The following is a 22,493-nucleotide window of genomic DNA, read 5'->3' as shown; positions in this document are numbered from 1 at the left end:
GATTCTCTTTTCTTGAATAAAATTTTAAATTGCTCCACGGCAGGCAAAGCGGATAAATATCAAAAATTTAGTTAAGTCCAAGTATGACTTATGTTTTTTTTTAATACAGCACAAATCTACATAACTGACTTAGTAAATTTAGTTTAAACTCGATCTATTATTATTATTAATAATAAAAAAAATAATTTGAAACTTTTTTTAAAATTTTTCCGCAGGTCCACATTATAAAGGAAGGAATCATATTCATATGTTCAAAATAGATTTCAACTGACATGAAATATAAAATTAGATGCGAAATTTTCGCAGTTTCTTAAAAAGCATTTTGTATGTATTGTCTCCACGTTATTTAATCCTCTTTCCGTTGCATTTTAATAAATTTCAAGAGCAATCAATATATGAAATAACTTAAATATAAAATATGAAGGTGTTAAACTGTGCTATTTCTACTACTTCTGAATAACAAATAACACATTTAGTTGTTGAATTGGTTTCACTTAGGATATCACTAACAATGCCATCAAACATTGTAAAAATAATTTTAAATTAATCCTCGCAGCCATTTTTAATGTTTTTATAATTAACCTATTTAATTAAAAAATTTATTCTCACATGTAATATGCCTGTTAGTAGCCAAGGAGTGGAAGACTGTTTAAAAGTCTAGACAGGTTACGTGTCACAACGGTGAGTCATATCCACCGTGCTCAAGTGAATAAATAATCAAATCGGTTGAAAGTAACTGTTGCTGCAGACGTAACTCGAATGATAGATTCACGCATCTACTGGGAAAAACGTTTTTATTTTTTTAATTTTTCCCATATTTCACACATAAGGGTTTTCAATAAACGGTTGGACGGTTCTCATGATCGCAGATGCAAACTGATATTTTCTCATTGTTAAATGCCGGCGTTCGCAATTAGCGGAAAAATTATTTTTTCTTTTCCCACACTGGGGTAATCGTCTCGGTTATGCGAAATTGCGTTTTTAATTACCTGCCGTGTGGTCAGGTTATCTGCGCAATCTGGAAGAGTTAAAGTTGTAAAAGTAAAATATGAATAGAAATTCCGGAGCTTGTTTTGCTATGACGTACCGAGTGCGCCACAACTTCTGCGGCAAATTTTTAATAGCAATGTATATGTATGTTACCGTGAAAGTCCGAAAACATTGTCAGGATATACCAGCGAATGTCAACATTCGCCAAGTAACTTGTGGTTAGTTTTGGTTAGTTTCGTCTTACACATGGTGTATATTCAAATGTATTTTTTTGAAAAAGCAAATTAAATAAAACTGAATAGGTTATTACTTTTTTGCTTAAAACATGGAAGAAGTTTTCAAATGAACATATTGAAGTTGTCGAACTTAAAACAAATACAAAAAATATATATCTAATATTAATATAAAAATAACACTTTGAATTACACAAAGGCATGAAATCCTCATTCTAGCACATTTCGATAGTCTGTACGATGACCAATTTATTACCAAGTTCACAATATTTTTGTTGTTTGGAGTAGTAGACCCTCTTTTTGAATTAATAAGGTTGTGCTGCGTAGTCAGAACTTGAGGCGTGGTTTGAGTTGAAGATGAGTTGTAGATCAATCAGCATTTCAGATGAGGACGTGCTGGGTTGCGGATTAGTCAAAACGCCTTAGAAGTATGTAGTCCAAATTAGTACTTCATTTAGTTTTAACAGAAATTACTTCAGAAACGATTTTAGAGATCTTTCTTGTCGCCTACTTCTTATTAGAGTATTTAACATTTCAAGAAATTGATCATTATTTACTTCGCACTACACTACACAAAAGCCTGTTAGAACATGTCGTTTCTGACATCTCCCGAAGCTTATATGTGTTTGCCGACTTACAATGGTGAAGGAACGAATTTATAATAAAACCAATAATTATTCGGTCTTTCTCCAATTCATTTCAAATGCAACATGTATATTTTCAAGAGACCCTTGCTATAATTACATAATAGAGTTGGGTTATTGCACTATCCTACATTCCTACTTTTAATGTCATGTTAAGTAAGACTGGTATAATGTTCGTTTACAAATTTTGCCCATTTCTTTAATTTCTTCTCATAATCCTCCCTTACTCCAAGTTTTGCCTCTTTTTTACAGAATCCCTGCAATACTGTCCTATTTTTTTTGGTCTTCCACCTTTTTTTTCTTTTTTGTTTTTTTGTTTCGCATACCTGTTTTACTTGTTTTGTGTTTTCCAAATTCTGTAGTGTCCAACCAGTCCAATTGTCTCCATTCTATGTATTCCAGCGTCGATTCTACCTCAAAGTCGTTTCTTACTTCCGTGTTTCTTATTTTATCCACTTTTGTGACTTCGCAGGGCTCGAATTTTGTTTATGTTGGTATTGAATTGAATTGAAACTTGTGACCTGCTGCATTAATACATCATCCAGTTTTACATATATTTCTTTGTGTTCATTTCCCATTCCCATTGCTTCTGTCTTGTTTCATTTCGTTTCATTCCAAAATCCAGCAAAGTATTATTCTAGATTGTCATATAATTCTACAAATCTATCTCTTTTCCGGCTATTACTACTAGATCGCCAACAAATGTTCCTTCGGATACTTTTACATTTGGCATGTATAGCTTACATTATATTTTCTTACGGCTGAGGTACAATTCTTTACTATTTCATCAATATAGGCTGTAAAGAGAAAAGGATTTGGTCCTTCTCATTTACTTAATCCTGCTTTGGTTGTGAATGATTCTTTATTTTGATAACATAGTTAATATTTTCTTTCTATATATTTTTCAACACCGTTATCATTTTGTTGTCGATTCCTCTTTCAAGTAGAGTTTTCCGTAATTTGCGTCTTGGTACTTAATCAAACGCTTTCTATAAGTCAATGTAAATATATTTCATTACCTTGATCTATTGCCTTTTCAGCCATTTGTTCTAACGTGCATATGTCATCCTGTAGATTGAGATTTTTGTGAAGTATTTTCTATCATCGGTCTTATCTTTCTGTCCAGGACTTGTTCATATATTTTAACCGCTGAACATAGAAGATTTATTCTTCTGTAATTATTACAGTCGAATTTATCCCCTTTCCTATTTTTTTTTGGTTTTAAAAGATGTCTTCGAATTTTGAGGTATGTATTCTTCGGAGCACACTTTATTATATATAAGTTGGAAAGGATTTCCATTCCCCTTTCTTCAACGTGTTTCATTATATTGTTTGCTATTTTATCGCGTTCCGGTGCGTTTCCATTTTTGAGTTTTTTGAATTCCTTTATTACTCCAGAAAATTTCCGATTCCTTTGATCGAAACATTTTTTTCTGTTTGCTGAAACAAGGGCAAGGTTTGATTTTTTTATTGCTAATAATTCTGGATTGGGCCATTGAAATGAAATGAGCTAGGTATCATTTAGAAGGGCATGAATTGGGCTATATTTTTCCTGTGATAAATAATAACAATATCCGTTTGGTAGTACACGCTAGGGGGCGTTGTCTTACAACTTAACAAACATGAACGTTAAAAGAAGAGCTAACAAAGTCAATAAACACTGCATTCTGTTAGTTATACGAAAAAATAAGCTTCTATACCTAAATGTTAATTTCCAATAACTCTTGTTTACAGAGTGGACGTGGTTATATCGTAAAGTTCAGAAAGATTGCAACGATAGTTTTCCATATTTCAGTTTTTATGATCTATACACTTCGAATTGTTTGTAAATTAGGCTCACACTAATTTGTTTATAATAGGGAACATGCGAATGAAGCTGACACTCCCAGAAACCTTGCCAATCATCATGGCTACTCCTATGGAATACAGACCATAACTTCCGACATAGCCATTCTTGGTGGGACACCTGGTGTATAGAGAACCAAATAAATAAAAAATATTTTAATGCTGAAAATTCTGTTTTGGACACACGTCGCGTCGTTATCGGATATTTTTTGTTCGCATATTCTTTTGTTATTTTATGTTATAATACTTTCTCTAACGATCCAAAATTTCAATTTCACGGAAAATGATAGCGGCACAAAACGGCAATGTGTTGTGGGGTATTTGTTGTTAGTTGCTGCGGAAAATAATTTTTTAGAATATATCGCAAAATAATCACTCTTTATTTGCTATTTTTAGACATTTAATTAACACTTAATTTGGTAATGAGCCAATATTATCTAATTATTTAATGTAATTACTTGATAGTTAATTATTTCCGCTCCTTGCTCTGTGTAAATGAAATTATCTAATTTGTTTGAGGATTATTTTGAGGTTGCTATTAATTAATTAGTTATAAAACTTATTATGAATAATTTATTAATTACAGTATAATTTACCATCTGGGTTGTCTTGAAATTAATCATGCAAACTTGACGTCGTTGAATGTTCAAATTTATTTCGTTATCCCTCTTCCACATATTCTGACGTTGCTGCCAGCCATTAGCAAAAACTCCCTTTATCTGGATTCTTAAAGACTATGATTTCCGGAAGTGGCGAAATAAATTGGGAGACAATTTAGACCCAATCTCCCAGAAAACGTGTGGATTATCCCCGATTAAACGAATTTGAGGCAGAGATAAGGTTTCCTCAATTGCGTAGGATTAAAGTCATCCGCATACGCAAAATTAAAAGCAAAATGGTGTTTGATAATTTAATTGGATATTATTCTGCCCGAAAAGTATACAATCAACGCTGAGTAGTGAAAAAGCCGCTACGGCGAAGGACAATATATTTGGAAAAAAATTTGTATGTCGCTTTGCCGCCACGTATCAATTTTACACCCTTATATATTTTTATTAAACACTAAAACCTCTAATAGCCCAATTTACTGCTTTTTATGCCCATCATCGGCCTGGCTTGAAGTAGCTATAAAAATCGTCTATAATATCTGTATAATACTGACCACGAAAGTCTATATGGATGATATAGATGTGCAAAATAGCAAAATCAGTGTCTTAAATAACTAAATATACATACTTAAAACATATTTTAAGTGAATATTCATTATATGCAAATAGATAATTCATGTTCTGGGCGTGGAACCGCACTGCATTTAGATCAATATTTACCGTTTGAATCAATGCAAAAGTATTTATACCACAATAACAATTATTTTATAATCCCCCATAACTTTTTTTACTCCTTACTTTAAAATACCCAATTATGCACTGATCGAGTGTGACTTCGAACGTTTTCGTTACTTTAGTCACGACTTTAGGAGCGATCGAAAATTAAGTGCGAATGTGTGAAGAAAAAGAAGTATGCTATTGCAACACATTGATAAACTTCTTCAGCCATACGCTCCCCTAGTGAGGTTGGATTCATCAAACTTATTTCATAAGACAATTTTTTATTATACTTTTATCGTTAGCTGCTGCAGTACGATATTTTCTAGGTTTTCAAAGTCTGCTTTCGTGTCTACGTCTATCCAACTGGGTGAGTACACTCCTAAGCGACTAAGTTATAGAGACCAGTAGACAAAAATTTTGAGATGAACATTAATCCGAGGCTAGTTGATCATCACCGAACCAGAAATCTAGAAACGAGCTCATTTTTTAACTTAATAACAATTTGTCAGTAGTATTCTCTTATTGTTTAAAATAAATTAAAAATAATATGTGGAAAGCCATGTTAATGGGTTACAATTAAGATATTAAGATATTTGTTTAGGTAATATGTGAAGTCAAATTTTCACAATTTATCGGCATATATAATCGTATATAAATATACTTCTATTCCTTTGAGCCTTCCTGTGGAAATACTTCATTCTTCCAAACCTTTATTGCTGGAAAGAGCTAAAGTTGGCTAAATAATTGTGTTTGATTTCACAAATCACTATTACAACAATTCAAATTTATTATGGACCTATTTTTTATAAGATAGTATGCATGTATCCATAATTCAACATACTGCACATAATAATAATAATAATCATCTTTATTTCAAAATGTTTTTAAAATATTACAGTTCCAAATATAAATAAATAAATAAAACCACACTAAAGTAGCTTAAGGAAACCGCATTTTAGCTTAACTGCTTACCCAATCAGCTGATTCTGAAGGAAGGAAGTTTAATCCAAATTGTAACACAGACTTGAAGAAGTGCGACTAAACTACTGGTGCTTACGAACAATCACGAACGAAAATCTGATTAATTGACGGGGATTTCTAGTAATTATTCCCCTGACATCCTGCCATCAAAAGCTAACCGTTGCGACTGAAGGTAGAAAGAACGCTGGCGACTCGACCGGTGTTATAACGTCGTGTATGTGATGGTCTGGTACCCATAGGCCGGGTGCCGGTGCCGCGAGGCATACCCTCTTCCTTCCATGCATCAACCGGCAGCCACCGGCTACCTACAGATGGTTTCAATGGCGCAATCGGACGCGTCCGTTGCACCAGGAGCGCAATTTCTCGTGGTTGAGGGTTTATGAATGGAGTTTCCTTTCCGGATTATTTTAAGTTAATCGCAATGACTTTGTAGGAACTTATATGGGTACTAAACATTTCACTTTGGCTAAAAGATAAAATAATCTTTTGCTAAAGCTGAGAGATTTCCTCAGGGATTAAGATTTTCTTTGGAATTATAGGGCTACATGTTATATAGGTGAAGTCGTTTCATCTTCCGAAAACATTCAAATTATTCCACAATAAATTAGTTTAGTACCTTACAAAATAAATTATAAATAATTTCGTTAGTTTAGAATTTTTTTTTAATGTTAAAAAACCCGAATGCGTTGTAAGATTTTTTAAAAAATATATTCTTCATTTGAAAACTTTAAAAGTTCGATTGGGTATTTTTTTTAATAGTGGTTTGTAAACATAATAAAAAGGGAAAAACATTTTGTTTTTCTTTATTGCCATTATATTCAAATGTCGTAAATGTCTCAGATAATATTTAAACTAAGGTTATTGCACTGTTATGATAAATAATTCAACCTAAATACCGCAGAGTTCAATCCTGGGCCCGATATTTTTTATGTTTATATTTATATATAATTTATATTAATAAATTAATTTGATGCTATTAATATTTATGATTTAGTCACAGCTGTCGCAATATATAAACTAACTAAAAATTAATATATAAACTCGCTGAAGTTTTTAAGAGATCCTGCTCTTTTCTGTGCGACAAATGCGCCCCATAAAATTGTTTTTTTTGTTTACTTGTTTTTACAAAACTCTATAAATTATAAAAGAACTGAGATATGACCACAACCATATATAAATCTAAATTGGATGTCTGTTCTTCTCAAAGTACGGCCCTTACTAGAAAGAAAACTAGAGAATATTTTTTAAAAACAAAAAGTTCCAAATTGGAAAATATTATTGAGTTTGATTTCGCGAATCATATATTGGATGTTTCGGAAAACGCCAGATTTTTGGATATGTCCATTGATTAAAATTTGAACTAGGCATGTCATATAAATCAAAATCACGGTTCTTGGTAAATATTTAGATAATAGAACAACACCAAATAGTTTATTTTGTAAACATTGACTCTGCCCCTAAGTATGGAATTATATTTTTGAGTCCTCATAGTAGAATACAAGAAATTTTTGTACGGCAATAAAGAACAATTCGAATTGTGAATAAAATGGGCTGGGTTCACTCATGTCGAAATGTGTGTAAAGAAATCTTTACTGTACACGTACATAGAAATTTGAACTTTTTGCTAAGGTAATACTAAAGCAACAAGAGCTGACAATTTCATGTACTTGTTGCATACTATACTTTTTCTACGACCGTTAGTTTTTGGGTACATTTTCGCAAAACAACACAAATACATTCACTGACATGACCGTCAGAATTGACAAACTTCAAAAATCAAAGCCTGGAAAATATTTCCGAAAACATCCGATTGCTCCCAAATCCGTGCGGTAAAATTCCGGAAACGTACGAAGTGACTCGGATTCGTGGGAAACGAAACTGACGTGGTAAGGTGACGCTTCCTGCACGCTCGATCGGTGTGTAATTAGGCATTTTACAGACGGGAGTAGAAAAATATTTTTAAATGTTCTAGATACCAAATTATATTTTGTATGCAAATTATTGCCTTTTTGTTTTTATAGTGATTTGTGATTTGTTTAGAAAAATTTTGGCTATGATGTACTCTTATGGAATCCATAAATTCCTGTAATTGTTGTTCGTTATCATCAGCTACTATTCCATTTAATGCAAAATGACTAATGCAACAGGAAATAGGCCATAGTCCACGTTAATATTTTTACTGCGTTCGGACAGCTCTGTGGTATCTTCTTCGTCACTCGATTTTGTTGTTTTAAATCTGTAATGATAAAATTTAACATAGAAATTCTTCAACTTTGCAGTATACGGAATGTTGAATTAGCATAAAAAGATAGGTTATTGTTAATGAAGTAGTATATAAATGTTTCAATTATTCTATAACAAGCGTAATGTGTAATGTAATTATAAAATACTTTTATTAAAGTGGTTTTGAGTGCAAAAATGTCACAACATACAAATTCATTTAAAGGTAAATTTCCAGAACAACTATAATATCTTGTTATAATGCTCTTACAAAAAATAAAATTTTATTTTTATTATGGCATTCTACACCACTAATAAAATCATTTTGAAACAATTATAAAATAAATGTAGCTCAAACGTAAATAGTTTTATTTAAACTTATTTATTTAAACAGTTTTATTAATCAGTCTCATCAACAACTTAAGGCACTTTAAAAAAATGTATCAGTTTCTAAAGCTATTGATGACCATGGCAAGCTTTATTCGACTATTTGCTCTTAAAGGAAGTAACAATAAGGCAAGTATATAACTATTTAGTCGAATAATAAAATTTATGTGCTTCTTGGGAAGTGCATTCATACATTGTTGGAAACAGCAAAATAATGAAATATTCACTTTTGAATTGTTGCCTCTGTCAATAATACACATTAAGCAAAGTCTTATGAACATTACCATAATGTAATAGAAGCGCAATAAAAAAACGAAGCAGAATAATAATGGCATTTTCGTTTAGCAGCCCGCACTCTTAGTGCAACCGCAGTTTCCGTCGTCTCCATATCCGTTTAATTCACAAAACTCCGCACAGGAAAGCCGCCGTGTGAAATATTTCGAAGCTTAATTTGAAATATTTTAAAGGACTATCCGAAAAAAAAATCGTTTTTGCTATGTAGGTGGGAAGGTTTTTTTAATAGTACTTTATAGTGACAACGCTCTACTAATCTCAACTTTAATAATTAGTATAGCTGCCACCTGCCGTTTAATCAGAAACCGAGTTTTGTGTACGCTTCGGTTTCTTCGTCTCCACCAATTTAAAATGTTAAAATTAAGCAAATGATTTAGGCAGGTTCTTCATAATATTCAAATTTCTCAATTTATCGTCTATAAGAATAATTCGACATTTTCCTCATTTCATCTATTAGCAAAATTGCAAGATTCGTTATTTTTAATTTAAATAGTAATCCTCTCCATATATACGCGAAATTGTGTTTTCTGTTTAATTTAAACAACCTGCATTACTAGTGCTGCTTTTATCACTATTTTAAATGGGCTTGAAATATTAATTCGGAAGCATTAACTTCACTATAGTGCATTCATAAATCATTCCTGATATTTAAAACGCTGTAAATTCGAAGATACGGATCGAATTTCATATTTGCTTTACTTTAATTTTGACATACCTTACCTTACGGAATATTGTGGTCAAAATACAAGATTCTCAAAAAGTTTTATATCTGGAATTTGCATAGTCCTATTATGGTTACTTTCGAAAATACCTTCATACTGTTGCAGGTTGCTCCAAAATTGTTAGAAGCATATTCTAGCACACAATAAATGGTCTTGATCATGAACGGAAACTCCTTTACTCTGAATCCGTAAAGAGAGGTATTTTTATTTTAGTAATGTCGACACCTTACACATTTTAAAGTTTGGGTTGTTACAGTCATTATTTGTTATGTTTAGGAAGTTAATGTAAGAAACCGAACAAAAGGAAAGTGTCATCTGAAGGTATTTATTATTATTTATTATTATTTATATAATTATGTCTTTATTATCGGAGAATTGGATATACCTTTTCTAGGAATTTAGATTTTAAAAAACTGTGTGACAAGACGTCAGTTAACGTTTAGTATAACTTGCTTAAACATTCGCTGGGAAGGAGACAAAAATATTTGAATCAAATTTGGGATTTAGTCCGACACCCATGACACTATAAAGAAAGGGTCCAGAGGAAATAGAATATTCTTTTTGATTGTGACTTGAGGGAAGATTGGGTGCCAAACACTTTGCTGCTTTCAGCAAAAAACATTAAAGATTGCTCATCAGGACATGATAACTAACATTTTAAAAATATTGGTAGAAAAAAACCCTTTTTCCAAATATTCCATCAGGCAGCGCAATAGCTCATGAAAATGCTAGTTATCACATCCGATTAGCTAAAAAAGTACCAAAGATCAGTAGCAAAAAAGTGATATTGCAGAAGTTCTTTAGTCCACATGACATTATGTTTGAAAACACTAAAAAAACAACTATCTGAAGTTTTAAGAACGAGATCGCATTATAAATCATATTTTCCTAGAAGAGGTCATAAGAAAATCTGGTAATTTACATCTTAGATGCGATTTGAATCCAATTGAAACTATATGGGCTGAATCAAAAAACAAAATTAGACACAATTATATAAACCCAAAAATGTCAGCCCATGTAATTGATGTAATATAATGTAATTAAAACTCAGTATGAAATAATAATTATAACAATTAAACTTGGAACAACGTAAAACCATTATGTATGTATTTCATATATTTAGCCAAAAAATGCCTAAGAGCAGATAAAAATGTTTTGGTAAAATGTCTAATTACACACCGATCTAGCGTTCGAGAAGCGTCACTTTACCATGTCAGTTTCGTTTCCCACAGATCCGAGCCACTTCGGACATTTCCGGGATTTTACCGCACGAGTTTGGGAGCAATCGGATGTTTTCGGAGGTATTTCCCATGCTTTGAATATTGACGTTTGTCAATTCTGACGTTCATGTCAGTATTCTTGTTGTTTTGCGTAAAAGCACCCAAAAACTAACGGCAGAAAATGTATAGTATGCAACATATCCGGTAAACTTTTTAAGTCACTCGTTTATTAAACACTCGCTCTGCTTGTGTCAAATAAACTCGTAAGTCAAATGCCGTTTACCGCACTTGTTGTATAATATATTATAAGAGCATTATTACAGTCACGATGTATGTATGCCTTAAAATTGAATCCTCTCTATATTAACTAAAGGTCTTTTGAAAATAATTTGAGTCTCGCCAAAATGTAACCTAATTCTAATTTCTCAAATCGACATCCAGATTCTGTAAACTTGTTTAATATTCTCTTAAACGTTCATGTTCAGATTTTTTGTTTCAAGAAATCTTTGAGTCTAAAGCCGAGAAGTCAATATACAAGTTTGCTTGCATCTTCGAAAGATAAAAATCATATCAATAAGCCCTCTTTTGGGTAAATCTTCATTTCATTTCCAATCTTCATCAAATTACAAAAACTACCTCTTTAAATTTGAAGCAGGAAAATTTTTATTTTTATTTTTTTGTTTCCTGATCATTGAAATGTCAATCAAATAGATGTTTCGGCGCTATAAAAAATGTGGCAACGTTGTTTTTTCTGAGCAGCTGCCGCTTTAGTTTCCGGTTGAGTAGAGCACGGCAGATGTTCGTGGCACGTGCCACATGTTCACGGAGGGGCGTGGGAAGTCGAGACCGTGTTGCTATCTCCCGCTTTTTTATGTCACTTGATGTACGCTACGATTTTATTCATTACCACTTGTTCCCCTCGCTTATTATTTATTATACCAAACTCACTGATTTTCGGAATGTTGTGATTTATATGCAACGAAAAGTTGCCGAAATTCCCCCAGCAACTTATTAAGTCCAAAGTAACGTCTGAACGGCGAAAACGTAACTTAATTAACATTTAGACAAGAAAAGTTTGCTTTGCTAATCTCTTTTTAGGTAATACTTAATGTGTCGGCTGGGGCTTTACCTGAAACCCAGATTTTTTTTTAATGGTATTTTTCTACTCCCTTCTGTAAAATAGCTAATTATACAAGGATCAAACCCGCGGAAAGTGTCATTTTGAGTCACTTCGGACATTTCCTAGATTTTATCGCGATTTAGTTTAAAATACTCATTTAGATAAAAAATAGGTGATGATTTAATTTTCTGTTCTCTAAAATTGGATAAGGATGAAAACACTTCTACATTCCAGATAATAAGAGATTTTAATAATATGAATGATAAACAATTGTTGTTTTGCTATAAGTTTATAACATCTCTCATCCAAATAAAGAAATAGACTTCTTTACCGTAATTTTTTTTTTGTTATTTCATAAACATGCATCTTTAAAAACCATAAAAGCGATCGAACAGTACATTCTTTGTCTTACTGACCTTACTGACAATATTCGATTTTTGATGACCTTGAGAAATAAGGCTAAGTCAAAGTGGAAAAGATCTAAAAGAGAATACAAACTGTAGAGCATAGATGTGAACTGTGGGAGTTAAGCAAACATGGGCAACTCTGAAGTCACTTAATATCGGAAAAAAGGGACACTGCAATACCGATACATTTGTTTGTTGTCAATTCAATTAATGTTTTTTTTTTAACGCCAATAAAATTCCTAATAGCTTTTCAACTTTCCTTACGCACTTAGTAAACTGTAGTTTAACATCTGGTATTTTTCCAAGCTCATGGAAGCATGCAGTTATTCGTATTTGTCCTCAGGAATTTAAAGATCTTGGTTCTTTCAATATAATGTGTACTCTATCAAAAATATTGGAAAGGATTATTTAAAAACAGTTTCGAAAATTTTTAGAATACAAACATATCTAACCAGCAAAGAGTCTTCGGGAAGAACTTGAGTTGTGAAACGTCACTTTTAATTTTGTCGAGTGATATATGTAAAGCAGCAGATACAACTTACAACGGTTGTATTATAAGACTTTACAAAAGCTTTTAATGCAATCAACCACCGTCTTTCAAGAGCAATTCTAAAATTCGCGGGCTAATCTTATCTATTTCAGAGCTTTTTGCCAGGAAGAACCCAAAGAGTCAATTTAATATTTGTTACACGTCTAAAAAAAAACTCAGTTATTAGATATTGCAAACCAGGATATTATGCGGATTATATATCTTTTTCACCATTTATTGGTGATGGAAATGATCAACGAAGACATATCTAGTATTGCTAATATGGTAAAATTACTATTAATATACCATTACCAAGAAAAATAAAAAAACTCCGCGAACAAAACTTTTTTATCAAAGTTGCTAACGAAAGTATACGTTCCGTCCCACAAGCTAGAATTCTTAAATTGACATTTGACAGCTGTTTGAGATTTAAACTACACATAAACAATTGCCTTAAAGTACAGGAATATTTCAGTAAAAAAATTGTAAAAAATATCTGCGAATCTTTAGTATTGTCAAGATTTAACTACGGGGATGTTATTTATGCACCCTGCTTAGATTCTGCATGCATACGGAGAATTCAAGTAGTGCAAAATTCGTGTCAAAGACTCATCTATGGTATCAGATGAAGACGACATATATCTCATAAATTGTGTGACAGTAAAATCAAGTTTCTCTCCATAAATAGTCTTAAACTTAACCACCTGCCATACATAAATGGCAAGATAGTATTCGCGGATACAACAGAAAGATTGCAGAAGCTAATAGACAAAGTTACAGAGACAAGTAAACAATATGGTCTTGATATAAATACCGGCAGAATCAAACTTATGATAATAAGCAAGAAAGACATAAATGGATGTCTTGGAAGTATAATTAATGAATCATCAATTCTCAAGAGATTTGGTGCAGAATTGGAATGGGTCAAGTATTCAAATGCCACAAACTCTCACTGGAAATAAAGAAAATACTCTTTAGTGTTACGTGTATTTGGTTCTTCTGTACTGTGTAGAGACAGGGATCTTAAAACAGCCAACATCGTCAAATGCTGCAAACTTCCTATCTCATATCATCAGGAACGAAGGATGTTATGAATTACCTCAGTCTATCCTTCAGGGAAAAATTCCAGGAAGAAGAGTTCCGGGACTCAGGAGGCTCTATTGGCTGGCCAATATTCGAGCATGGTTTGGCAAGTCTTCCACACAACTGTTACGGATTGCAACCAACAAAATTATCATCGCCAGAATGGTCGTAGTGAACAGGCACCACAAGAAGAAAAAGAAGAAGAAAAAATCAGGTGGTTGAATATCAAAACGGAGAAGAATCCTGAATGCATTCTGTGTTTCATAAAATCGTAATGAACAAAAATCTACCCTATCTGTTTAATAATTAAGATAGCTTCGTAGGTTCAGAATTCCTAGACACAAAACAGAATTTTTTAAAAATCGTTTTCTTTTCAAAGCAGTAAAGTTTACAGTAACTATTCTGAATCACTGAAGCAAAAAACTTTGTCCCTAAAGGACTCTGACTTACCAGAATAGTGTACATCAACTGCAGAACAGTTATTAGAATTAAAAAAAAACAATAATATAAAATGTATTCTTAAAAATAAAATTGTTCTTTACTTCATAATTATTATATTTTTCTAGTTACATAGTCCATTAGTTATTAAAATATTAGAATTTTAGTAAATAATTTACATTTTCTCCGCTTAAGATCAAAAACAGGGCCTGTTTCACTAGTAAATTTTGACGTTTGTCAATTTGACGGTCATGTCAGTGAATGTGTTCGTATTGTTCAAAAACTAGTACACAGAAAAACGTTATGCAATATGTCAGACAATTTAAATACTACATGCTATAAGCTACAATTAAAATATAGTGGACTAGTCGGTGAGTAAAGTGACATTTATAATTTAAGTCCTCGTGAGCTCGCGTCTTTACTTAGACAGCTGCCCAGGTTTTTCCACATATCAACGAGTAAATTAGGCAATTTTTGCTAGTCGTTGAAGTTGGACAAACACAATAACACCCAAGGCTCCCGGTGTGAATCGAACCCACAACCTCCGGCAAGTCGAGATAGCAGGAATACTGCGTAACCAACCGAGCCATCCTCGGTCCCTGTTTATAGGTTTAATGGCAACTAGTAAATCTTTCGTTTGAATGATATAAAATTTATTAATCGGATAATCTGTTGTTAGTTTTAATTTGTTAGATTGTAATTGTTTCCACGCACGTTTGGTAAACTGTTTATCTCACTCATTTATTAAATACTCGCTCCGCTCGTGCCAAATGAACTCGTGAGTCAAATGCCGTTTACCGCACTCGTGGCATAATATACTACTAAGTAAAGAAGATATTAATATTCATGCACTCAAGTGGTGTTTACCACACTTGATGCATAGTATACTTTTATTTTAAGAACAGTGTATCTTCGTGAAAGTTAGAGCAGGATTACGTAACACGAACTTCTATATCAGTCGAAATTATCGAGGTTTATATCGGTCTGAACGTAAACGGACAGCTGATTAAAATAGTTTATATTACACCATTACTATCGCAATTGATGGTCTATTCAAAATGGGGGCCCCACGTTCGACGGAATTGGTTTTATTTAAATGTGGTTATAAAAAGTAAGTTATTTATTAGCTAGATGAAGTTGGCCTCCGAAAAAGTGACCCAGTTTTAAACAGCTTTATGGGGATGGGAATCACAAGGTCAAAACGTGTTTATTTATTTATTGTAATAGGTAATTAACATAACAGTACTGATCTACCTGGTGGTACCCATATCTGCAAACCTCTGTGAACTATCATCTGCTTTGTGATCTATGCTTACTAACTGAATGTCAATAATTAAGGGGGGGGGGGGAATTTTGGGTTCATTTAAAAAGAAAACTTTATATGAACATATGTCCTAAACGTCTAAATTTTTGGGATACATTTTGATAACGTTTTCAAAAATAAAATAAATATTTTTTTAACATCTGTAATGCCACTTTAGATATTTTGATGAGATCTAGCACACATGTATCAAAAGGTAATATTTAGTATACCACATTTTTTTTTTAAATACAGCAGTAGCGGGCGTACAGAATTTCACCTCTCTATTTTGGCAGATTTTTATGGTAAGCCACTGATTTCTCTTAAAATAAAAATTATTCTTAAAATCTCCAATCATTTCTACTCTTTGATTATTAAATGTTTGATTTAAATATTCTCTTACTGCAACACCAAAGTGAGCAGGCGCGCCATCATGTATGAACTGCATTCTGTTTCTAATTAAATATGGTACTTCTTCTAGTAATATTGGTAAATCCTCTTCTAAAATTCGAAGATAATTACAGATGTTTTGCCTCTATGGCAGGAAAAAGTGTCTAATTAAGTAATCTCCAACAATTCGATCCCAAACATTTACATTTATGTTTAAATTTTATAAATGCGGGGAGGTTTTCATCGGCCCAAATTCTTCTTGCATTTCTGGTCAAACAAGGGATCATGCGTAATTTTTGACAAAAATTAATATGCAAAGGAAAATCATTCGGAAGTAACGCTTGGACTCGTTGAATATGATATGGATACAATAGAAAATCGTGAATAATTTTCCAAACCAAGACGTGCGCGATATTCAGATGATTTCTAATTTTTCTAGTACCAAGTTCAGGATATTCATCAATAGACTTTAAAACTGCTTCGTTCCAATAATTTTTTCAAAAATTTGTGCCATAATTGGTAGAATAGAATAGAATTCGTTGACCACGTTTTGTTCATACAATTTTGGTAAGTCACAAATACAATGTAGAAAAATATGTATATAAAATACAAGACAATCCATAAATTATATAAAGAGTGTATAAGTTATATCAAACAGTGAATAATACATAAGAACAGGACAGCGTATATAACAAAGAACAAGACGTTTATATAAATAAATAAAAGGAAGCAACGTCAACAAAATTATACATTGTACATATCGTTGTACAGTCACGCCGTTGACAAACACGCCAACCGAGTAAAAGCAGTGCCTTTTAAGAAAAGTTAAGATGTTTTTTGTTTAATTTTCTATTACTTAGAACTTTCATGTTAGCTGATAACACGGCGAATGTTGTCTTCCAAATGGTCAAGCGTTTGTGGCTTATCCGCATAGACCAATGACTTTACATAGCCCCACAGAAAGTAGTCAAGCGAAGTTAAATCACAAGATCTTGGAGGCCAATTCACAGGTCCAAAACGTGAAATTAGGCCGTCACCAAATGTGTCTTTCAATAAATCGATTGTGGCACGAACTGTGTGACATGTTGCGCCGTCTTGTTGAAACCACATCTCCTGGACATCATAGTTATTCAATTCCGGAATGAAACAGTTAGTAATCATAGCTCTGCACCGATCACCATTAACTGTACGGAGTACGGACCAATGATTGCACCAGCCCATAAAGCGCACCAAACAGTCAGTTTTTCTGGATGTTACGGTGTTTCGACATACAGTTGAGGATTAGCTTCGCTCCAAATGCGGCAATTTTGTTTGTTGACGTAGCCATTCATCCAGAAGTGCGCTTTATCGCTAAACAAAATTCGCGTATGAAAATCGGGAACGGCAATCTTGTTTTGGGCCCATTCGACAACTCTACTTGATGATCGTTTGGCTTCAATTCTTGCACGAGCTGGATTTTGTAAGCACGTAAACCAAGATCCTTCAGCAAAATCTTCCATAAAGTGGATGGAAACAGATCCAATTCCTGTGCTCGATGGCGAATGGACTCATTCGGGTCTTCCTCAATGCTACGCTCTACAGCAGCAATAGCTTCTTCTGTACGCACCGTACGGCGACTCTGGGGGTGCGAGTTATCAATAAGAGTAAATATGGTGCGAAAACGTTCCATGGTTAATCGAATTAACTGCTCTAATGGGCGATTTTGTCGACGATAAAATGGACGTAGTGCGCGATACCTATTCCGCACAGAACCGTTATTTTCGAAATAAAATTGCACTATTTGCAAGCGTCGAAAAAAAACACCCCGTACAAGTATAAGTTTAGTGAATTTTTTTGACTTTTGATATATTTGAATCTTGAAGCACGGACAGTGCATCCAGTGCTGCATTTTGGGACTACTACTATATTTGGACTTTAAAACGTACCGGACGGTACCTAAGACAATACATAAAGTTTCAGATTGAAATCGTTAAATTTCAAATCAAAGATTAAAGATTTTTAACGGAATGTGTCGCTCTATCAAAATATCTGATGAAAGACTCTGCTAATAATCAGACCTGGTGCAACTTTTCGAGCCCATCTACCTATTTTGGCAGTAATAACAGAGTCAATTAGGTGTTTGGGTTCTTCTGATTTTCGTTCAAATTTGCTAAATATCCAAAAGTTGCATATGAGTTAAATCTTCCATCAGAGAACGACATATTTCGTCGAAAATAGATGATAATGTTTACTTTCAAATTTATTGGTTTTACTAAAATAGAATCTTATTAGATTACATAACTTGAATTTTAATTCTTATTGGTCAATCTTAATAAATAATGAAATAAATAACTAAAATTGTTCTTAAGTTTTGGAGAAATTAAGAATATGCAATATTTTCAAAAAACTCAAATTGCTTATTAAGTTATTGGAACCTATTTGGACCATGGGTTCCTATTATACAGGAGCTTTCATCAGTGACCAGTGTCACAAAATGACAGTTTTTTAGATGACTCCGAACCAATGCCTAACAGAGATTTAAAAAAAAATGAAGTTCTGAATATCTTTGATTTTATAGATGCTGCGGAGAACTTTAGGAACCTGTATACGAAATCTAAGTTTATTCTCAAAGTACAAACCTCTATTTAGCTTCCTCGAAGTATCCACTGCATCAGACTGGCAAAAATAGTATAGAGTATTTGTGTGAATTCACCAAAGCAACTCGACATACTTGCTGTATAAATAAGGAATAACAGAGGTCATAAAAATATCCTAAAAAATACACCCCCTCTGTGTATAGGAATTCCTTAAACTGTCATGTCAATTTGTAATTTTTATAAATAATAAATGTTCAAAATTATGTTAAGATTGAGATTCTAAGACTTTCATTCTCTTTATGTTAGGCCGCGGCGGAACAAACCCCGAACGGCTTTAAACTAACCAAACAATACCCTGTGTAACATTTACCCGGAGTAGGTTCTCACGAAAGGAAATTCTCAGGGTCTTTTTATACTCGTCGGCTACGAACGACGCATCAAAAGGGATAAGCCTCTTTTGAACCACTTACGTCAGACGGTATTTTATTTCAGAAAATTAAAAACAAGGTTTTTCGAAGAAAAATGTTGCAGAAGATGTGGGAATCCAAATCCAAATGACTCCCGTGGGACAATACATTTTTTTATATTCTACGGATTCTAATAAAACTGCTTAATATCGATATGATATCGACTTACTTACTTACTCATTATTTGTCCCATTGCCTACGTAATACTCTATATCGGATTTTGTGTGGCTTAGTTTCCCATGCCCGCAATGAATTGGATACATACGGGTTGTCATGTTCGGGGGATTTTACGAGGAGTACTAAAACATACAAAATCTTAAAAAATATATTTCTTCCTATGTAAAATTGACCATTATATTAATATTAATTATTCTGGAAGACACTGCAACTAATATTTTTGACAAAAAATAAGCACTTAAAAATTAGGTACACGTGTTTGTAATGATGATTTTCACTATTTCTTGCTGTCATTTATTATATCAGTTTAACAACGTCCTGCGACGTTGTCCAATGCATATTTTCCCGTCCAAGTTTTTTTTGATCTTCTCCGTTTTCTATGGTAACCTTATAGAGTTCATTCTTTGTACATTTTCGTATCATATGAGCTGTTTTCTTTCCACATCAGCTGACAGACAATCATATATTCGTTGTCTTACTTCTCATTTGTAATTCTCTTGATAATCCCAACATTTTTCGGAATGCATCCGTTTCTACCGATTCAATGTTTTTTTTATTATTTTCTTTCGGTCTCCAAGTTTCTGTCCCATACAGTAAGCTGCTTTTGAGAGGAACCGCATAGATGTTATATTTCCTCTGTTTTCACATTCCTAGGATAAGACTTGTGTTGGTTACCTAAAGTACTCTCCATAGCCTATTGATAGGAATAGCATTGTTAATGTATGCTTTATGTAGATAAATATACATGAGGTGTGTTTCTTTGCTGGTGCTTGATATTTGCAATATTGTTTGTGCACGTTCCTCTACCTCTAAAACAAGATTATTTTTCTTTTTCCTCTATATTCAGTTTCTATAAGATGCTGAAGAACTCCTATAGTTTGCACGTTCTAGGTTGTTCGCCTTTTTGAACCCACATAACCAAACCCAACTCTCGTTTAACAATGGGTTAGGGATAAAAGTAGCCCCACAAGTGTATTTGTTTATTCCACAATCTAACCAGTTTGACTTTATTATTTATTAGTTTTCCTGAAAGATATATCAGTATAAAGATCGAGATCAAAACTTAAACAACATATTAGCACTGTCAATGGTATAAGTGTGACTAATGCCAAATTTTTTAATATTAAATTTTAGTTAGAAAAATGCGTGTTTGCTTTTTAGTTTTAAAAAGGAAATTTCACCATCCACCCGACTTCGTATTTGAATTTTTGTCAGTCGCAATGTACGTCCGTCTTTTTGCGGCTACCTGCCTCTTTCGTTTGCGGCTGATATAATGGCGAAGAATTTTTGGAATTCACCTTCCATTATTTCAACAAAGCCGACATCTTGCGGCACTTCCCCATTACTTTTTTTTGTATATTCAGCGTTTTGTTAAGTGGCTAAAACACTAAGTAAGTAAAACACGGTTCATCGATAGTTGATATGTGTATAATATATTTTTAAGTAACCCTGTGGAATAATTTCATATCCAATATTTCGTCTTTTTTAATTACCATTCTTTTTCTGCAATTTGCTTTTTCGTTTCATTTTTTTTATTTACACTTTTAAGAAACACAAAAATTTGGGGAAAAAAACGTCAAATACAAAAGTTGTTCAAAGTAAGTTCAGAGTAAACTATTTGCAAAATATATTTTTATATACACAGGGTGTTGCAGAAACCACCCACAGCTTAGCCAGAAGGAGGACAACATTTCGTATAATATTAAGTGCCTTGCAATTACGATCGCCTACCTGGCCACCAGATGGCGTTTTCTGACATGATATCAAAAACACTAATTTTCTGAAAGAATAATAAATGCAACTATATGACTTTTTTTATATCAAATAAGAACCCAACAATCCAGTGAAAACGGTATTCCAATATCTTTATGCTAACCCTAAATATGGACAAAATGATTTCACTGACTTACTTTTACTTTACTAGTAGTTATTAATGTCTAATTATCAACAATTTACCAAATAAAAGCTAATTGACTATTCAGAAAGATAAATGATATTTAAAATCAAATTAAAATGTTATTATTTTCATCTATTGCTTTTTTTAAAATATCCCGCTGCTGATGTTTCTACCTTTTGACATTCCTATACTTTTTTCAAAAAAATATGTATAGGATTATCACTTTTTTTTAAGTTAACTAACCAAAACTAATTAAATATTGAAAACTAACCAGTTTTATTAATTGTTGGATTATTTAAATTGTCTGTTCCAGGCACTAGGTTATGTTGACTTTAAAAGACATATTTAATGCAATAATTATTAAATATTAAATAATATAAGTTATAACGGCAGGCAATCAAGAGGCTTTGACAACTTTAATTAATTTTATAATTGTTTTCCACATTTTACTTCTTAAATACGTCAATATTTAACAAAATTAATTAGTGTCCAACAACTGATTAATGACCATATTTTTTTTTTGAGTGTGGTGTGTACGGTTTCTTAAACACTCGCTCCGCTCATGTTGATTTTAACTCGTGACGAAAGTGTCGTTAAACAAATATGTATCATGTTATAATAATTTTTTAATATAAACTGGTGGATACAAGTTTACTTAATTTTTAAAAATGAACCAATGCACTTAAAATCGCAAATCACAAAACATAATACATGAAGCCAACAGGACGATTGGTGAAACGTCACCAAGTTTGATTTATAAACAATATAATAACGAAAACGGCATTTAGCAACGTGCAGTTAAAATAGTTAATCAGTTTCGTTTTTTTAGTACTTAGTTATTTATTGTTTAAATATTAGTTGAATTTTTATTAGCAGACATTAAGCCACCTTTCATTGATTTAAATTTAACTATTATGCTTTTTAATAACTCGATAACGCATGCTATACATCCCCTAAAGTCAAGCATATACAATAATACATCAAGCCGAAATTATTAAATCTCCGACAAAGTTTAATTTCGTTAAGAGTTTATGGTAGTTCTTGCTGCCCAAATACGTTATTAAAATTTAATGAGAGTAAGGGAGTGTAAATTTAGATTAAACATTTCGTATTTCCCTTCTGAATGAACTCAACGGGCTGAAGAGCAGATGTAGGTTTTCGCCTTGGGCTGAAAATTAATCACAGGCAAAAAATACGTAAAAATTCTAAAAGGTAATTTATCTTATTAAGGAAAAACAAGTAACT

At 32.7% G+C, this 22,493-nt stretch overlaps 1 protein-coding gene across 1 annotated transcript in view; it reads right to left on the bottom strand.

Moving 5' to 3' along the window:
- The window catches only part of LOC132699572 (MOXD1 homolog 1), a 70,584-nt gene extending 64,344 nt beyond the window's left edge, over positions 1-6,240 (bottom strand). The window contains exon 1 of the mRNA XM_060666365.1: positions 6,013-6,240. The gene's annotated coding sequence lies outside the window, so the exon portion shown is untranslated. The remainder of the gene's footprint in view (positions 1-6,012) is intronic.
- Between the last annotated feature and the right edge of the window lie 16,253 nt (positions 6,241-22,493).

Source organism: Cylas formicarius, unplaced genomic scaffold (genome assembly GCF_029955315.1).
Source record: "Cylas formicarius isolate icCylForm1 unplaced genomic scaffold, icCylForm1.1 PGA_scaffold_3__17_contigs__length_32017465, whole genome shotgun sequence".
In the NCBI taxonomy this organism is placed as follows: domain Eukaryota; kingdom Metazoa; phylum Arthropoda; class Insecta; order Coleoptera; family Brentidae; genus Cylas; species Cylas formicarius.
The sequence above is the reverse complement of the archived record's forward strand: the minus strand, read 5'-3'. Positions and strand labels throughout refer to the sequence as shown.